The 16,827-nt window shown below is 44.0% G+C and overlaps 1 long non-coding RNA gene across 1 annotated transcript; it reads left to right on the forward strand.

The window, feature by feature from the left end:
* The first annotated feature begins 14,869 nt into the window (after window positions 1-14,869).
* On the forward strand, window positions 14,870-15,370 carry LOC149380921 (uncharacterized). Its single transcript, XR_016301996.1, has 2 exons — window positions 14,870-14,970; window positions 15,048-15,370. It is a non-coding gene; the product is annotated as an uncharacterized LOC149380921 (long non-coding RNA).
* Window positions 15,371-16,827: the final 1,457 nt, after the last annotated feature.

The raw sequence follows: 16,827 nt of genomic DNA on the forward strand, positions 1-16,827 counted from the left end.
CCCAATTTATTTAATTTTTTTTACAAATATTAGAATTAGAATATAATATTATTAGAATTAGAAATTAATATTATTATAATTATAATAGAATTATAATTAGAATTAGAAACTAATATTTCATATTAAAATATTTTTAATATACAAGCAACTAATACGAGTTTGTTCGCTAATATAAAAATATACAAGTGCAACTATTTTCGTTGTTGCCTATAAAACTTATCTATAGAGGAATTTCCTCTTCCTCCTAATAAGTTGCCTCCGCGGCCACTACTGCTGCTTCCTCCTCGGCCATTGCCGCTACCGCTAGGACGATCACGCTGAAACTCCGCAGAACCTGGCGTTTCATTATCAGCCATTGCCGCTGATGTCGGCGTAGGGGAAGCCTGAGTATGCATCTGTGTAAACGAAAGCAGCTGTCGCTGCATCTCTTCCATCTGCATTTGTTGTGCCGCCATTTGAGCTTGTTGTGCTGCCAACTGAGCTTGCAACTCGGTATACAGTACTGGATCGGCGCGTGACTGAGGTGACGAACCAGACGAGCTTCCATCTTGAGCTCGGGCCAGACTCAAAGCCCCAACTAGTGTCGTGGGTCCTATCCCGACATCCCAATCACGGCGTGGCCCGAGAACGTCATGCATCGCATACCCCTCTGCGCGTTCGAGGCTCACCTCTTCGCCTCTGTCCTCCGCTTGTCGCAAAATATCTGCCACTTGGGCGTTGATTCGCGCCTTTACAAAAAAACCAAATAAAATTATTATATAATTATTATTAAGTAATTAAATAAAATAACTTACAAATTGTTGACTCGCGAAGGGCGTTGTCCAGTTGCCGTTAATATCTTGATGCTTTTTCTCCCACGTCGCTAATGCGGAGGACAATGTCCCATCCTCCTTCCTCTGCAAGTTTTAATCATCAAAATAAGACTAATGTGTCTAATTTTAATAAAAATTAAGCAACTTACGCTCTTCTGTCGATGAGCGAAAAAAGGTATCGACCCTTGTCTGGCCTTTGTCTGCTTCTTCTTCGCATTTAGTCGGTTGCGGTCAGCCTTTGCCTGCGAGACATAAATTCATTTAATTCGATTCGATGAGAAAAAAAAATTCATGTTCAACTCATACCTTATGTTTCGGTGTGTTGAACACCTCTATTGCCTTCAACCAAGCCTCGTGCGTATAGCCCTTTGGTGTTTCTTCTCTGGCGAGCTCTATTTTCCCGCAAAACTTGTTGAAGAATCTAGATGATAACTTTGACTTTTGGTTGCGTCGCAACCGCTTCATTTCGCGAATGATAGTAGACTCTATCTCGTTGCGAATGCAATCAGCTGGCACTCTCTCGCCAGTTGTAGGATCCTCGTACACAAAACGGTACTCGTTATGGATTGCGGTCATAACGGCCGTCACATGCTGAGGCTCGACTTCATTCCAGTCATTTGCGTGTGCTTGAAACGTCGCCTTGATCAAGTTTCCAAGACTGTTCGAGAAGGTGCCGATCAAGGGATTTTGCTCCCTGATGTCCTGGTAGAACATCATGTGTCGCCGATCGTAGCGAACTACATTCGCACCAGGAGTCCCTACCCCTGCTCTCGCTGACACGAGACCCTTCGTTGGTCCACGTGTGTTCTTCGATCCGGAGGATCCCGGCGTCTGTGGTGGATCCTCGCCTCCACCTGCTCCAGTCGACATCCTATAAGAAGAAAACAAAATTAGAAAACAACGATAGTGGACGACAATACGAAATTTTATTACAATGCCCTCACATATGGCGGCGGAAAACCGCGGTTACATATTAGATAAATATTACTCATTCATCATCATCACTGCCTATAATGTTAGTATCTTCTATATCTACATCAACATCTTCTCCCTCAAAAACGATGTGTGCCTCATTATCCTCGTCAAATTCTTCGTCATCGTCAACGATACTGACTAGCGCAATTTCAGCGGTTTCGTGTCGATGATTCAGACCTTCGATGTTTGACAATTCTATTGTCAATGGGACCAAGGGGAATGTCCCAAATCCCTCGATGATTGCATTCCTGAACAATTTCCCAATCGCCACCTTTAACAAGATCTTGGATGTAGAAGACTTGTTTCGCCTGAGTCGCGAGTACGAACGGCTCATCTGTAAACCACTCTTTAGCGGTATAAGAACTCGTCGCTCCAGTAATCTTATCAATATGCACTATTCGCCCTGTATTGTACTTGTCACCATACCAAATGCATTTGAATAGTACGACACGACAGTTATGTCTATAGTTAAGCACGATGACATCTTCCATTCGTCCGTAGAAATTGTACTCATCCACGGGCACACATACACCACTGTTTTGAGTTATTCGTTGATTATCACGACGACGAGTGATGAACTTCACGCCGTTAACAAAACAGCTCGGATATTGATGGACGATTTCCAATGAACCGACAGACAATGCGTAGAGCTCTTCAGACACGTCAGAGCCACTAACTTTTATGTCATAAATCTGGTTCAAAACAAAGGAATTCTTAGCACTTTTAACTCTTTGAATTATTTGGTTTAAGGTTTAGGGTTTACCTTTTTTGCAAACCAATCTTTGAATTCTTTTCTATGCGTTGCTTCGAGTTCAGCATCTTCAATGCCTACTTGAGAATTCCGTCGTATGAGTTCCAAATGCTCACTGTTGTTCGAAACTTTACTCAAATAACAGATTAACAATGGAATAACTTAGAGAAACACATGGATCGATAAACTTACAGCAAATATGGATCTCCTTCAGGACAATTGGTATAGATATACCACTCCGCCTTCTCTCTCTGCTCATCGTCTAATATTATCGGCTTCATCATCCCATAAGGCACACACATCTCGGATCGAAAAACAGAAAGCTCTCGAACTGGAACTTCATTAACACTTTTCTTATCCTCCAGATACCTTCCAACGAACGTTAGAGCCTCTTCTACAACGTAAGCTTCCGAAATAGAGCCTTCAGGCCTAGCTCTGTTTTTAACAAAATGTTTTAACGTCCCAAGGTATCTCTCAAAAGGGTACATCCACCGCATATGAACCGGGCCGCCATACAACGCTTCCTCTGGTAGATGAATCACCACGTGAACCATGATCGTGAAAAAAGCAGGTGGAAATATCATCTCAAGCTTACATAGTATCTCGACAATGGAATTTTGCGCTTTTACGAGATCTTCCACTCTCAACGTTCTAGAACTAATCAACTTGAACCATGAACCATGATCGCTACTTTTCCTCAATCGGTGACGCGTGGGCAAAAATCGACGATGGTCGTAGTACACAATTCTGTTTCTGACTTTCAGTGACGGCGTGTCAAGGTTGTACGTGGGGCAAGCGAGATACCCTTGGCCACTCCATCCCGATAAATACGATCGAGCCGGAAAGTCGTTTATCGTCCATAGTAGCGCAACACGCAACCGAAACACTTCATCGTTGGCTCCATCTCGAACATTGAATCCCGTCTCCCACAATTCTTTCAGCTCTTCAACTAGTGGCTGCAAGAACACGTCCATGTTTTTTCCTGGTGAGCTCGGCCCGGGAATCAAAAGCGTCAGCATAAGGTACTCTTTCTTCATGCACAACCAAGGCGGCAAGTTGTACGCAGCCAACACCACAGGCCACATGTTGTACGCTAGACTCATTTCTCCAAACGGGTTGAACCCATCAGAAGCTAATCCAAGCCGCACGTTCCGAGGCTCTTCGGCAAATTCTGGGTATCTCTCGTCCAGGTTCTTCCACGTTGTACCGTCCGCAGGATGTCGCAAAATGCCTTCTTCTCTGACGCGATCTCTTTCGTGCCACTGCATCTGAAGCGACGTGTGTCGAGAGGCGTACAACCGCTTCAATCGATCGTTCAGGGGAAAATATCGCAATATCTTTTGCGGTATCTGTTTCCCAGTCGGCTTCCATCTGCTCTCGTTGCAAACTGGGCACACTTCAGCTTTCTCGAGATCTTTTCGAAACAAGACGCAGTCGTTTGTGCACACGTCGATCATCTCGTACCCCATGCCGAAGCACTTCAGTTTCGCCTTTGCCTCGTAGTGCTTTTCTGGAATTCGGTTACCGGTTGGATGAGACTTCCTCAAGAGCTGCAAGAGTTCTGTGAACGACTTGTTCGTCCAATGGTTCGTGACTTTGATGTGCATCAACGAAACCAAGAACGACAAAGACGAAAACTCTTTGCATCCAGGGTACAATTCCGCTTCCAACTCAGCAAATAAGTCTTCCACTTGCTCCTCCGCACGCACCTCGCTCGGGGTCGGATCCGCAAAGTCGTCGAAATCCTCGTGGTCCATGATATCATGCAGGGCGTCGTGCAATCCTCCTACTCCTCTCTGATCAGTTCCAATGGGGTCTTCACCATGAGTAAGGACAAGGCGCTCGCCGTGATGATACCATTCTGTGTAGCCTGGGGTAAACCCATTGTCCAGGAGGTGATGTCTTACGACCCCGATGGCGTGCCATCTCACGTTGTTGCAAGACTTGCAAGGACAACGATATTGGCCATTTTCGTTCGGTTGTCTGCTTGCAATGCGGATAAACTCGTTAACCCCTGTTTTATACTGCAAGCTCAACCTCTCGTTCTCGGTAACCCAATCTCTACTTGGATTAGACATTGATTTCGCTGAACGAGAAAGACAACGTGAATTATTAATTAGCATTGAAAGTCCGATCTTACAAAAGGACCGAGAGCGAATTTAGAAGGAATGAGAGAGAGACTGTGAAAGGTATCTTATTTTTTTAAAATGGATTGTTGAAATTGTGGGAAAGATACTAAAGCGCCTCAAAATCCTGGAAACAATCCTGGAAAATGGATTGTTTTTTAAAATGGACTGTTTCTAGTGGATTTCGATTCTAATTGGTTCAAAACTCTACCGAAATTTTGGCAGAATTTCCCCTATAATATTGTTAAACCAAAAACCTGCAAACTACTTTAAAAATATTTAAAATCCATCCAGAAACTATCATATTAATTAACTAAGTCCTAAACCGAGCCTCCGTGGCTCGGTCACAACATTTTATCAATATCTATAGTTTAAACAATTAACCAATTTCAATCTTAATTAAACTAACATTTAAAATTTAAAATTAGTTACATAACCAATTTCATTATTAAGTACAAATTGTTAACAATTAAACTACAAATTAATTAGTTAACTAAACTAACAACTTATAACCAATTTGATTTCCACTACAAATTAATTAGTTAACTAAACTAATTATAAACACTATATATATTAACAATTATAACTACAATAATTAATACATGTACTTATTAAACACAAATATACTTCATTCATTAAATTAACAAATTAATCAACAAGTGAATTAAATTAACTACTTATTAACCTAACATATTAACATACTTATTAAAATGTAATAACTAATTAGAATTTTTATAAACATGTGAATTAATTACATAAATAACAACTTAACAAATTTATTTACCTAATTTATGAACTTAACTAACTAATTACTATAACTAATCAATTAATTTAATTAACATAAATAACCACTAACCTTCACCGACGGGGCTGCGAGGTACAAGACGCGACGAGGACGTGGCTGAGGCGACGCGGCGAGGACGGGGCTGATGCGACGCGGCGAGGACGGGGCTGAGGCGACGCGGCGAGGACGGGGCTGAGGCGACGCGGCGAGGACGGGGCTGAGTCGACGCGGCGAGGACGGGGCTGAGGCGACGCGGCGAGGACGGGGCTGCGAGATGATGGCCGGGGCTGCCGAGGCACCACTAAAGGTCATAATTTACAAAAATAAAATAAAAAACATACCGAGGCTGAGAAGATAGTGGTCGGAGGTGGTCGTGGCGGAGGGATGGTGGTCGGAGGTGGTGGTGACGGAGAGATTGTGGTGGTGGCTCGCGGTGGTGGCCCGCGGTGGTGGCTCGCGGTGGTGGCCTCGGTGGTGGCTCGCGGTGGTGGCCTAGGTGGTGGCTCGCGGTGGTACCTCGGAAAAGAGAGAGCGAGGGAGATGGTGGTGGCTCGCGGTGGTGGCTCACGGTGGTGGCTCGCGGTGGTGGCCTCGGTGGTGGCTCGCGGTGGTGGCCTAGGTGGTGGCTCGCGGTGGTACCTCGGAAAAGAGAGAGCGAGGGAGATGGTGGTGGGAGGGAGAGTCGCAGAGGGAGGGAGAGTGCAGAGGGAGAGAGAGAGGGAGGGCTGTTGTTGTGAAGAGATGAAGAAAGAAGTCGAAGCTATTTAAAAACAAACCCTAGTAATCAGGTGTCGCACCTGATACTAGAATAGGTGCGACTAGTCGCACCTAAAAACCATAATAGGTGCGACTAGTCGCACCTGGAAGTAAAAAATAAATAAATACCACGTCAGACAAATGAAAAAATGAGGGGGAGAAGTTGAGCGCTTATTTTTTTTAGGACTTTCAGGTGCGACTAGTCGCACCTGAAAGGTTTCAAAAGTATTAGGTGCGACTAGTCGCACCCAATACCACTTAAAATCAGCGAATTTTTTTTCATTTTTGGAGCCCTTTGGGTGCGACAAGTCGCACCTGTTGCCCATTTAGGTGCGACTTTTAGGTGCGACAAGTCGCACCTAATGCCCTTCCGCACCAGAAAGGCTTATTTGTAGTAGTGTGTGTCATCACCGCAGCGAGGTAACCCTAGATGTCCTCGCCGCGGCAGTATACAATTTTCGCCGCGGCGACCCCTTTCTACAACGCTTAAACAAGCGTTGTAGAATCCTCGCCGCGACGAAAGAGAATTGTCGCCGCGGCGAGGAATACATTCGCCGCGGCGTAAAATGTATGATGCCGCGGCGAGACTATATGTTTGGAACATGGTGCTCTCGGTAAGATTTTCGCCCCGGCGACGACGTGTTCCCGCCGCGGCGCAGGACTCCTGCCGCGGCGAGATTTGTACCTCGCTGCGGCGTGATATTGTCGCCGTGGCGAATGCATATTTTTGCCGCGGCGAGGACATTCTACAACGCTTTTGGAAGCGTTGTAGAATGTCTCGCCGCGGCGAAGTAGAAATGTCGCCGCGGCGAGTGACACGAGACTGGTGATATAAATTCTCATTTCTGGTCTTTTTCACTTTGAACTCTCTCATAACCTCACTCGAAAAAATATTTCCAGTACCTTTCTTACTCATTCTAGAGCGTCCTCGTTTACTAGTCTCATCTACACATTCAAATCTTGTAAGTTCTTCTTTAACTTGTTCTAATTGTTGTTCTCCTGATAGTTTACTAATTAGAATGGGCAATTTTTTTGTATAATTAGGGTTTTTCTATGAAGATGAGAAAGTGGATGTGGGAGAATAGATTGAATGAGATATATCGGAAAGGTGTAGATGAGTTTTGTGATTTTGCTAGAGAGAACATGGTAGATGTGAAATCTATTCGTTGTCCTTGTATTAAATGTGGAAATCATAGACATTTTTCGATTGATGTCGTTCGGACCCATTTGTTTGCATATGGAATAATGACCTCGTATCAAAGATGGTTCTACCATGGTGAGGTTTTTCGTTCTACGGCAAATGAGGATGATGTTGAAGATGATATTGATGATATGTGCGGAATGATGAATGATTTGGAGAACGATTTTGTTGAGCGACCGGAATTGTTTGAGTCCATGATGAATGATGCGGAGACACCATTATATGAAGGGTGTACAAGCTATTTGAAGTTGTCATTTTTAGTTACATTATTTCATTTGAAGGCGTCGGGGGGTTGGACAAACACTAGTTTTACTCTATTGTTGGAAACACTGAAATAAGCATTTCCGAAAGACAATAAAGTACCTTTAAGTATGTATGAAGCAAAGAAGACTTTGGGTACATTAGGCATGAAGTACGAGAAATTCCATGCGTGCCCAAATGATTGTGTTTTATATAGACACGAGTATGAAGATCTAGATGAATGTCCGACGTGCAAAGAGTCACGGTGGAAGAAGGGTAAAATTCCATGTAACGGGGTTAAAGGAGTTCCAGTTAAGGTACGTACATTTTCATCACTTGATTAGGAAATACATGTAGCTCATATTCATTATTTATTACTGATTTTCGTTAAATATATTTCAGTCGTTATGGTACATTCCTCCAATGCCGCGCTTTCGTCGAATGTTTAATAGTGTCAAACACGCGAAGAACATGGTTTGGCACTCCGAAAAGCGTATCGATGATGGTATGTTGAGACATCTTGCTGATGCTGCACAGTGGAAATCATTCGATTTAGAGTATAAGGATTTCAGTGTTGATACTCGAAATTTGCGCCTTGGTCTAGCTTCTGATGGAATGAACCCGTTCAGCATGATGAGCAGTAAATACAGTGTTTGGCCGGTTATACTTGTGAACTACAATCTCCCTCCAAAGCTATGTATGAAGAGAAAGTTCTTGATGTTAACGTTTTTTATTTCAGGACTGAAACAACCAGGAAATGATATTGATGTCTATTTGGCACCGTTGGTCGATGATTTGAAGATGTTATGGGAGAAAGGGATGGAAGTTAAAGACGCTTACCGTGGAGATTCGTTGAACTTAAGGGCAATGTTAATGTGGAATATTAACGATTTTCCGGCCTATGGAAACTTGTCAGGATACTCTGTGAAATGCTTGATTGGTTGTCCGATTTGCATGAAAGTGTTGTAAAGCTACGTGAAGAACTACAATAGGCCGGTAGGAAGCATAGTTGAAAATTACATAGCAGAAGAGTCGGTTGAGTTTTGTTCTGAGTATTTAGCTAAAACAGACGAAATTGGGTTACCCAAGAATACCAATTTTGATTCAAAAGCTCTATCTACAGGTATTTTTTTAACACTTTATTTGTTTATTTAAATTATATATGAACATTATTTTTTAGTATTTGTTTCATTACAGGTACTTATTCGATCGTCAACCGAAAAGAATGGGAGCAAGCAAGTCTCCATGTGCTACACAACGTTTCCGAGGTCACGCCAGTTGTGGATATTCATTTGAATGAGTTGAAAGTGAATAATCCAAAGAAGGGTAGAAATGAAAAATGGTTGCAAGAAGAGCACAACCGTTTGTTTCAAAACTGGCTTGGAAAACGCTTATTTAAAGAGGCAGGACATTCATCTACGTTGAGTAAACTATCTGGCGGGCCTTCCTCAATGGTTACAAGGTACACTGCTTGGTCTGTTAATGGTTTTACATTTTACACAAGAGAACGAGACAACAAGCATCCTGTACAAAATAGTGGTGTTACATTGTTTGCCGAAGCTTTACATGTTTCGTCGGCAAAAGATAAGAATCCAAAACATGCTTTTATGAAGTTTTACGGATACATTGAAGATATTTGGGAACTTGATTATTGCGGGTTGCGAGTCGCATTATTTAAGTGCAAATGGGCAGACAATAATCACGTTAAAGTTGATAATGAAGGAGTTACAATTGTCGACTTTAGACGGATTGGCTACGAGACTGATTCATTTATTTTGGCTTCGCAAGCAAGTCAAGTGTTTTATGTTTCGGATCCAGCAAATCCTGAGTTATCGTTAGTGGTTCATATGAAAGCGAGAAACGGTAACGAAGAAGAAGACGAAGACATGTCTAGCATTCCTCCGTTCACATCAGGATTACCGCCAATTGATCAACATATGGATGATTTTGATGATGACGATGTTTCACATCTACTTCGTAAGGATATAGATCCTATTTTTGTTTGATATTGAACATTTAGATAATGTATTTTCATTTTGGATTTTATGTTATTCTCCTGTGGACAACGTTATTTTTCATTCAAAATTTCTCTATACAATGTCATTTACATTAAAATTACATTTCTCCAACGTCGCCGCGGCTGAGTACAACACTCGCCGCGGCCGTATACAAATCCTGCCGCGGCGAGAACCTTTCTACAACGCTTAAAAAAGCGTTGTAGAAACCTCACCGCGGCAACGTATATTTCATGCCGCGGCGAGGGAAGTTCGCCGCGGCAGGAATATCACCTCGCCGCGGCGAGTAAAGTTCTTAAAAAACACAGAGTCTCGGTATTAAAAAAATCAAAATCTCGCCGCGGCGAAGTAATATTTTAGCCGCGGCGTAGAGTACTCGCCGCGGCGGGGACTATACAGTGCCGCGGCGAGAATAGTCACGCCGCGGCGAGAAAGGTACCTAGCCGCGGCGACGAAGCACTCTACCACCTAATCATTCACTTTTTTTCCAATATTTAACCTGTTCTCCAACTAAAAATGATCATTCAATTAAGATTTCTACGATCAATAAAACAAACCAAACTAGTCTTAAACATATAACATCAAGTTTCAAACATATATGAAATAAAACACACCAAACGAGTCTCAAACAAAGACTGAAGTCTCAAACACACAAATAAAACACAATAAACTGAAACTTAAATTTAAAAAGAGTTTGAAATTTATATGGAAGAGTTGGTGTTGTTGGTTCTTGAAATTTACTCGTCATTCGGTGGTGGTGGTGGTGGGTTCGCCGGATATTGAGGAGGTGCCATATGCGGTGGCCACTGTGGTGGTGCGTACGGATAGTCGGAGTACTGAGGATATGGAGGAAATAACACCTGATTCTCTTGGTTGATGTCCCACCGAGGGTAGAGATCGTTCAACTGATTGATGTGAGAGGCGCCATACTCCGCTTGTTGGTGCATGTACTGTTGCGTGTGTTGGAACCCCCCGACGAGATAGTTGGACCAATGCGCAATGTAGTCGATGGTGGCGGGGTCGATTACCGGAGGTGCTGGTAAGCGCAATAGGGGCTCCGCTTCCCTCTCTTCCTCCGCTTCCTCCGCTTGTGGTCCTCCCTAATCTTGTACCGCTCGATTATGGAATCCGTAATAGGCCCCATTGGACTGTTGATCGTATCCCTTTTCGAGCGTGGTACCCCCGCATTTGTACAAAGGCCGGTAATGATCGACGGATATGGCAAACCGTGTCGTTCATTAGTATAGTCGAGTTTCTTCATCCAAGTATAGATGAATCGACCGACGTTAATGGAAAGGCCTTTAACAATGCAGAACAACACCTGGATACGATCCTCGTCGAGAGTGGTGAAGTGCTTGATCGGATAGAGACGAGCGCAAACAAAGTAAATCCACGCTTTAGCGATCCTGGTGAGTTGGTCATGCTTGAGTACCCTTTTTCCTTTTTCAGTGACCCAATCCTCTCCCGGAATGCACAACACCTGCGACATCTCCTGATGGCTGCAACTTCTTAGCCATTCTCGATAGCCCTCGTTCTCGAAAGGCACATCTGGGGTCCCAAGAAGATCGTTGATAGCTTCGACACTCATATCGACCCATTTCCCTCGGACCGTCACAACATCACCTTGGGAGTCCGGCAAGTTTGCGTAGGATTCGTACACGAAGTTGACTTTCGAATCGAACTCGGGTACAGCACAGTACCTCCCCCAATCATGACCAACTATGATGTTGCGGATTTGCTTTCCTATATCCGACGTATTGCTTACATTGAATCCTCTCTCATGGATAATGTTACGCGGCAAGATTTTGTCGTAGCGTTCCTCCGCGACCTTGCTAGTAAAGATACTCGAGTTGTATTCCTCTTCGGGAGACTGTTGACGAGGTCGCTTGCTTTTTCCTTTACTCTGACCTCTGGAAGAGCTCGGAGCCTTGGAGCCCGCCGTGTTTTTAGTTCGATGCATTTTCAAGCTCCTACAAAACATAATCATAAATAATTCATAAACAATTCGACCAATCACAAATTCATGAACAATTCGATCAATCACAAATTCATAAACAATTCAATCTCAACATTAATATACATAACCATTTTAACCACTAACCTATGTAACAATATGTCAAACACAATCCGGACATTTCAATTTAACTCAAATTCTCATTCAAATTCATTCATATCAACAAAACCCTAATTTCACTAAATTCACTCATTCAAATTCCACTAACCTAAACCCTAATTTCTTGTTCTAAAAAGAGAAAATCAAACAAAACCCTAAATTTGTGAGTTAAAAAAATCAAACTATATGCAATTCGGGTAAACAACAAGAAATCCATATCAACAACACGAAATTAAATCAATAACTACCTTAAAAAACTTTTAAAATCATACCTTACAATGAGGCGGCAAGAGAGAGAGAGAGAGAGAGAGAGAGAGAGAGGCGCGAGAGGAAGCACGGCGAGGACTCGGCGAGAGAAAAATGGCGGCGAGGACAAGGCGAGAGAGAGTTGGCGGCGAGGACAAGGCGACGGCGAGATTTTGGGGCGGCGAGGGATTTTGGAAGAAAAAAATGGGAGAGATGCGGCCGAAAATGGTTGTCTCGTGTGTGGGTATTGGAAAAAATGAGAAAAAAACTGAAAACGGCCTTTTATAGTGAAAACCTAAAAAACCTAAAAACCCTCGCCGCGGCGAAAATATGTCGTCGCCGCGGCGAGGTGTTCCTACAACGGATATTATAACCGTTGTAGGAACGTCTCGCCGCGGCGTGATTCCTCACTCGCCGCGGCGAGACAGGGTTGAGGTGGAGGCGGGGCAGGGGGCGAGGTGGAGGCGGGGCTGGGCGAGGTGAAGGTCGGGCTGGGCGACCGGGCTGGGCGAGGTGACGGCGGGGCTGGGCGATGTGGAGGCGGGGCTGGGCGAGGACGTGGCGAGGTGGAGGCGAGGACGTGGCGAGCGAGAGGCGAGGTGGAGGCGGGGCAAGGGCGAGGTGTAGGCGGGGCTGGGCGAGGTGGAGGCCGGGCTGGGCGAGGATGTGGCGAGGTGGAGGCGAGGACGTGGCGAGGTGGAGGCGGGGCAGGGGCAAGGTGGAGGCGGGGCTGGGCAAGGTAGAGGCGGGGCTGGGCAAGGTGGAGGCCGGCTGGGCGATGTGGAGTCGGGGCAGGGGGCGAGGTGGAGGCGGGGCAGGGGCGAGGTGGAGGCGGGGCTGGGCGAGGTGGAGGCCTGACTGGGCGAGGACGTGGCGAGGTGGAGGCGAGGACGTGGCGAGGTGGAGGCGGGGCAGGGGCGAGGTGGAGGCGGGGCTGGGCGAGGTGGAGGCGGGGCTGGGCAAGGTGGAGGCCTGACTGGGCGAGGACGTGGCGAAGTGGAGGCGAGGACGTGGCGAGGTGGAGGCGGGGCAGGGGCGAGGTGGAGGCGGGGCTGGGCGAGGTGGAGGCCGGCTGGGCGATGTGGAGTCGGGGCAGGGGGCGAGGTGGAAGCGGGGCAGGGGCGAGGTGGAGGCGGGGCTGGGCGAGGTGGAGGCCTGACTGGGCGAGGACGTGGCGAGGTGGAGGCGAGGACTTGGCGAGGTGGAGGCGGGGCAGGGGCGAGGTGGAGGCGGGGCTGGGCGAGGTGGAGGCCGGCTGGGCGATGTGGAGTCGGGGCAGGGGGCGAGGTGGAGGCTGGGCTGGGCGAGTTGGAGGCGGGGCTGGACGAGGTGGAGGCGGGGCTGGACGAGGTGGAGGCGGGGCAGAGCGGGGCTGGGCGAGGTGGAGGCGGGGCAGGGGGCGAGGTGGAGCGGGGCTGGGCGAGGTGGAGCGGGGCTGGGCGAGGTGGAGGCCGGGCTGGGCGAGATGGAGACGGGGCTGGGCGAGGTGGAGGCGAGCGAGAGGCGAGGTGGAGGCGGGGCAGGGGCGAGGTGGAGGCGGGGCGGGGCTGGGCGAGGTGGAGGCGGGGCAGGGGCGAGATGTTCCTACAACGGATTTTAAAACCGTTGTAGGAACATCTCGCTGCGGCGAGATTCCTCACTCGCCGCGGCGAGACAGTTTCTTAACAAACTGCTTGGCCACGGTGTCCACCTCGCCGCGGCGGCGAATATTTCTAGCCGCGGCGAGATATATTCGCCGCGGCGAGATTGATACCCCGCCGCGGCGACAAGTTTCTACAACGCTTTTGTTTAGTGTTGTAGAAACCACCCGCCGCAGCGAGGTATGAATTTCGCCGCGGCGGATTACATTTTTCTACAACGCTTTCACTGTGCGTTGTAGTAAGTTCTCGCCGCGGCAGAAAACACATTACGCCGCGGCGTGGATTCTACAACGGATTTTTAAAGCGTTGTGGAAAATTTGAAGCACCATGTTTCTACAACGCTTAACTATATGCGTTGTAGAATCTACAAGTTTCTACAACGCTTAACCATATGCGTTGTAGAAACACCAAGTTTCTACAACGCTTGTCCATAGGCGTTGTAGAAACACCATGTTTCTACAACGCTTGTCATAAGCGTTGTAGAATCACTAGTTTCTACAACGCTTTTCATAAGCGTTGTAGAAAGTGAGTTGTATAATCCAACATTTGTAGTAGTGATATATATATATATATATATATATATATATATATATATATATATATATATATGTTATTGAATGAGACTTTTATCCCATGGATTAGGCATTTATTCTATGCGCTGCAAGAAGAACATAAGACGGGTAATTTTGCGTTTGTTAATCCAGTTTTGGTTTCTCCGGCCATGTTCGAAAGTCGAAACCAATGATGGAATAGAGCATTATGACGAACCGATAGGACGCGGGGAACATGTTTTGAGTAGAGCGAAGGCTTTGAGTCCCAATCAATTGCTACTCATGCCTTTTATTCACATGTAAGTTTTATTTTATTATGACAAAGTCATTTTCTCTTATAGCTTTGACATATTATTCATAAATTTATTTTTGTAGGTATCATTGGACACTCGTGGTGATTGATAATTCAAAAAATACGGCTTACTATTTAGATCTGTTGAATAACAAAAGAGTGTCGGATGATATAGCGACAATCTTTTACTTGTAAGTATATTAGTTAAAGAACTTTAATACATAGGTAAAGTATAATTATAATATATTATATCATGTCGTGTGTAGGGCAGATTTGAAATACGCGTGGAAGATAGTTAAGGTACGAATTATATAACTTTAATTTCATATATTACAAAATGTGTGGATTTATAATTCTAAATTTTTTTAGGTACCGAAACAACCATCGACCGTCGAGTGTGGATATTTCGTCCTTATAATGATGAGAGACATCATTAAATTCTCGAGTTTCCAAAATTGCATCAAAATTGTAAGTATTATATAAACTAGATATTTATATAGCTTAAATTTTAATTTCTAACATATTACTTTATAAACTTATTTTAGTGGCGCGATCAAGACACATACAATCAAGTGGACATCGACGAGTTTCGTGACGAATGGTATCAATTTATTTTAGATGACATTTTTAAGAAAGACAAAGACGGATATGTGAAACATATTTAGAACTTATGAACTTGGTGAAGACGTTAGATATAGTTTGAACTTATGAATATGGTGGATGTTAATTGTTTTTATTTTTATTTTTGATGAACCTGTGAATCATAGTTAGAAATCTTTTCTAGCTTTGGAAATTAGAAGAAGTTATGGTATTATGAATGGTTTTTTTTTTTTTATATATAAAAAGAATGGTATCATGTATTGTTTTTTTTGTTGTTTTTTTGTGTTAAGATTATATTTTTATTGATATATGTATTAGTGCTGAACTGCAGGCTACTAATATTATTAATATCTATTTTTAGAGCAATAATTAAGAAACTTTTTGGGTAAAAAAAAAGCCACAAATAATGGCGGTCAACTAAATATCGCCACAATAGGTTAAATAACGCGCCAACTTTACAGCGCCATTTAAAGTTTGAACTTCGCGCGTTGTATGACATGGCAAGATTTGTAATGGCGTTCGAAAGAAAAACGCCATTAAAACCTGGCAAGATTTTTCATGGCGTTCAAAAGAGAAACACCATTAAAACCTGACAAGATTTTTAATGGCGTTCGAAAGAGAAACGCCATTAAAACCCTTCCCAGTACCCTGCCACGCGGATATGACACGTCGGCACATTTAATAATGCTTTCTGGTTTACACGCCATTATATATCAAAAATTTCGCCTGTTTTAATGGCGTTCAAAAAGTGACATTAATTCTCTATAAGGGCACATTTTGAATGCCATTAAATCCGTTTTTTTCTACTAGTGGTGGCTTTTCATGAATGAGATATGTGTAGCCATATCTTGAAAAATCATCTATGAACGTTATAACATATTGTTAACTATTCCAAGCAGATGTAAGAAAAGGTTCACAAATGTCTGTATGAATAAGTTCTAAGACGTCCGAAGTTATGTTGGCTTTAAATCTCCTCTTATTGGTTTGTTTTCCCTTTATGCAATTTACACAGATATCAAAGTCCGTGAAATCTAAGGGATCTAGAATTTTGTATGACACAAGTCTCTCTATTCTCCATCTGGAGATGAGACCTAATCGTTTGTGTCATAATGCGGCCGAATTATCGCTAGTTAATTTTTTCTTTACACCTCCAGTACTTAAATGCAAGGATTCATTAAATGAAGCACTTATCTCAATGGAATATAGATTATCATATCCTGATAAAGAGTCGGAACCAATCATATTTAAACTATGAAACAAACTAAATTTTTCATTCTCAAATGAATAAGAATAACCGTATTTGTCCAAACAAGAAACATAAATCAAATTCTGTCTAAAAGATGGTACCACAAAAGTTTCATCAAGATCCAAATAAAATCCAGTCTTCAACAATAATCCAAATTTTCCAATTGATTCAACTTCAACCTTCTTGCCATCGCCCACATAGATGTATCTTTTAGCATCATTTGGCTTTCGTCAATGGAGGCAACCTTGCATAGGCACAATGATGTGAGTGGTTGGACCAGAATCCATCCACCAGCTGTCATTAGGTACTGAAGTAAAATTAACCTCAGAATAAATCAAATTAAGAAGCATATCTTTCTTAGCACGCCAAGCGTTATAATTAGAACAATGCTTCTTTACATGCCCTTCAGCTTGACAGAAGAAATAACCCGTCTCATCAGGGTTATCTGGTTTCTTTTGATGTTTCTTCTGAGGTGCTGT

This window comes from Urtica dioica, chromosome 11 (assembly GCF_054948205.1).
Source record: "Urtica dioica subsp. dioica isolate 48M chromosome 11, U.dioica_male_clone48M_v1_H2, whole genome shotgun sequence".
NCBI lineage: Eukaryota > Viridiplantae > Streptophyta > Magnoliopsida > Rosales > Urticaceae > Urtica > Urtica dioica.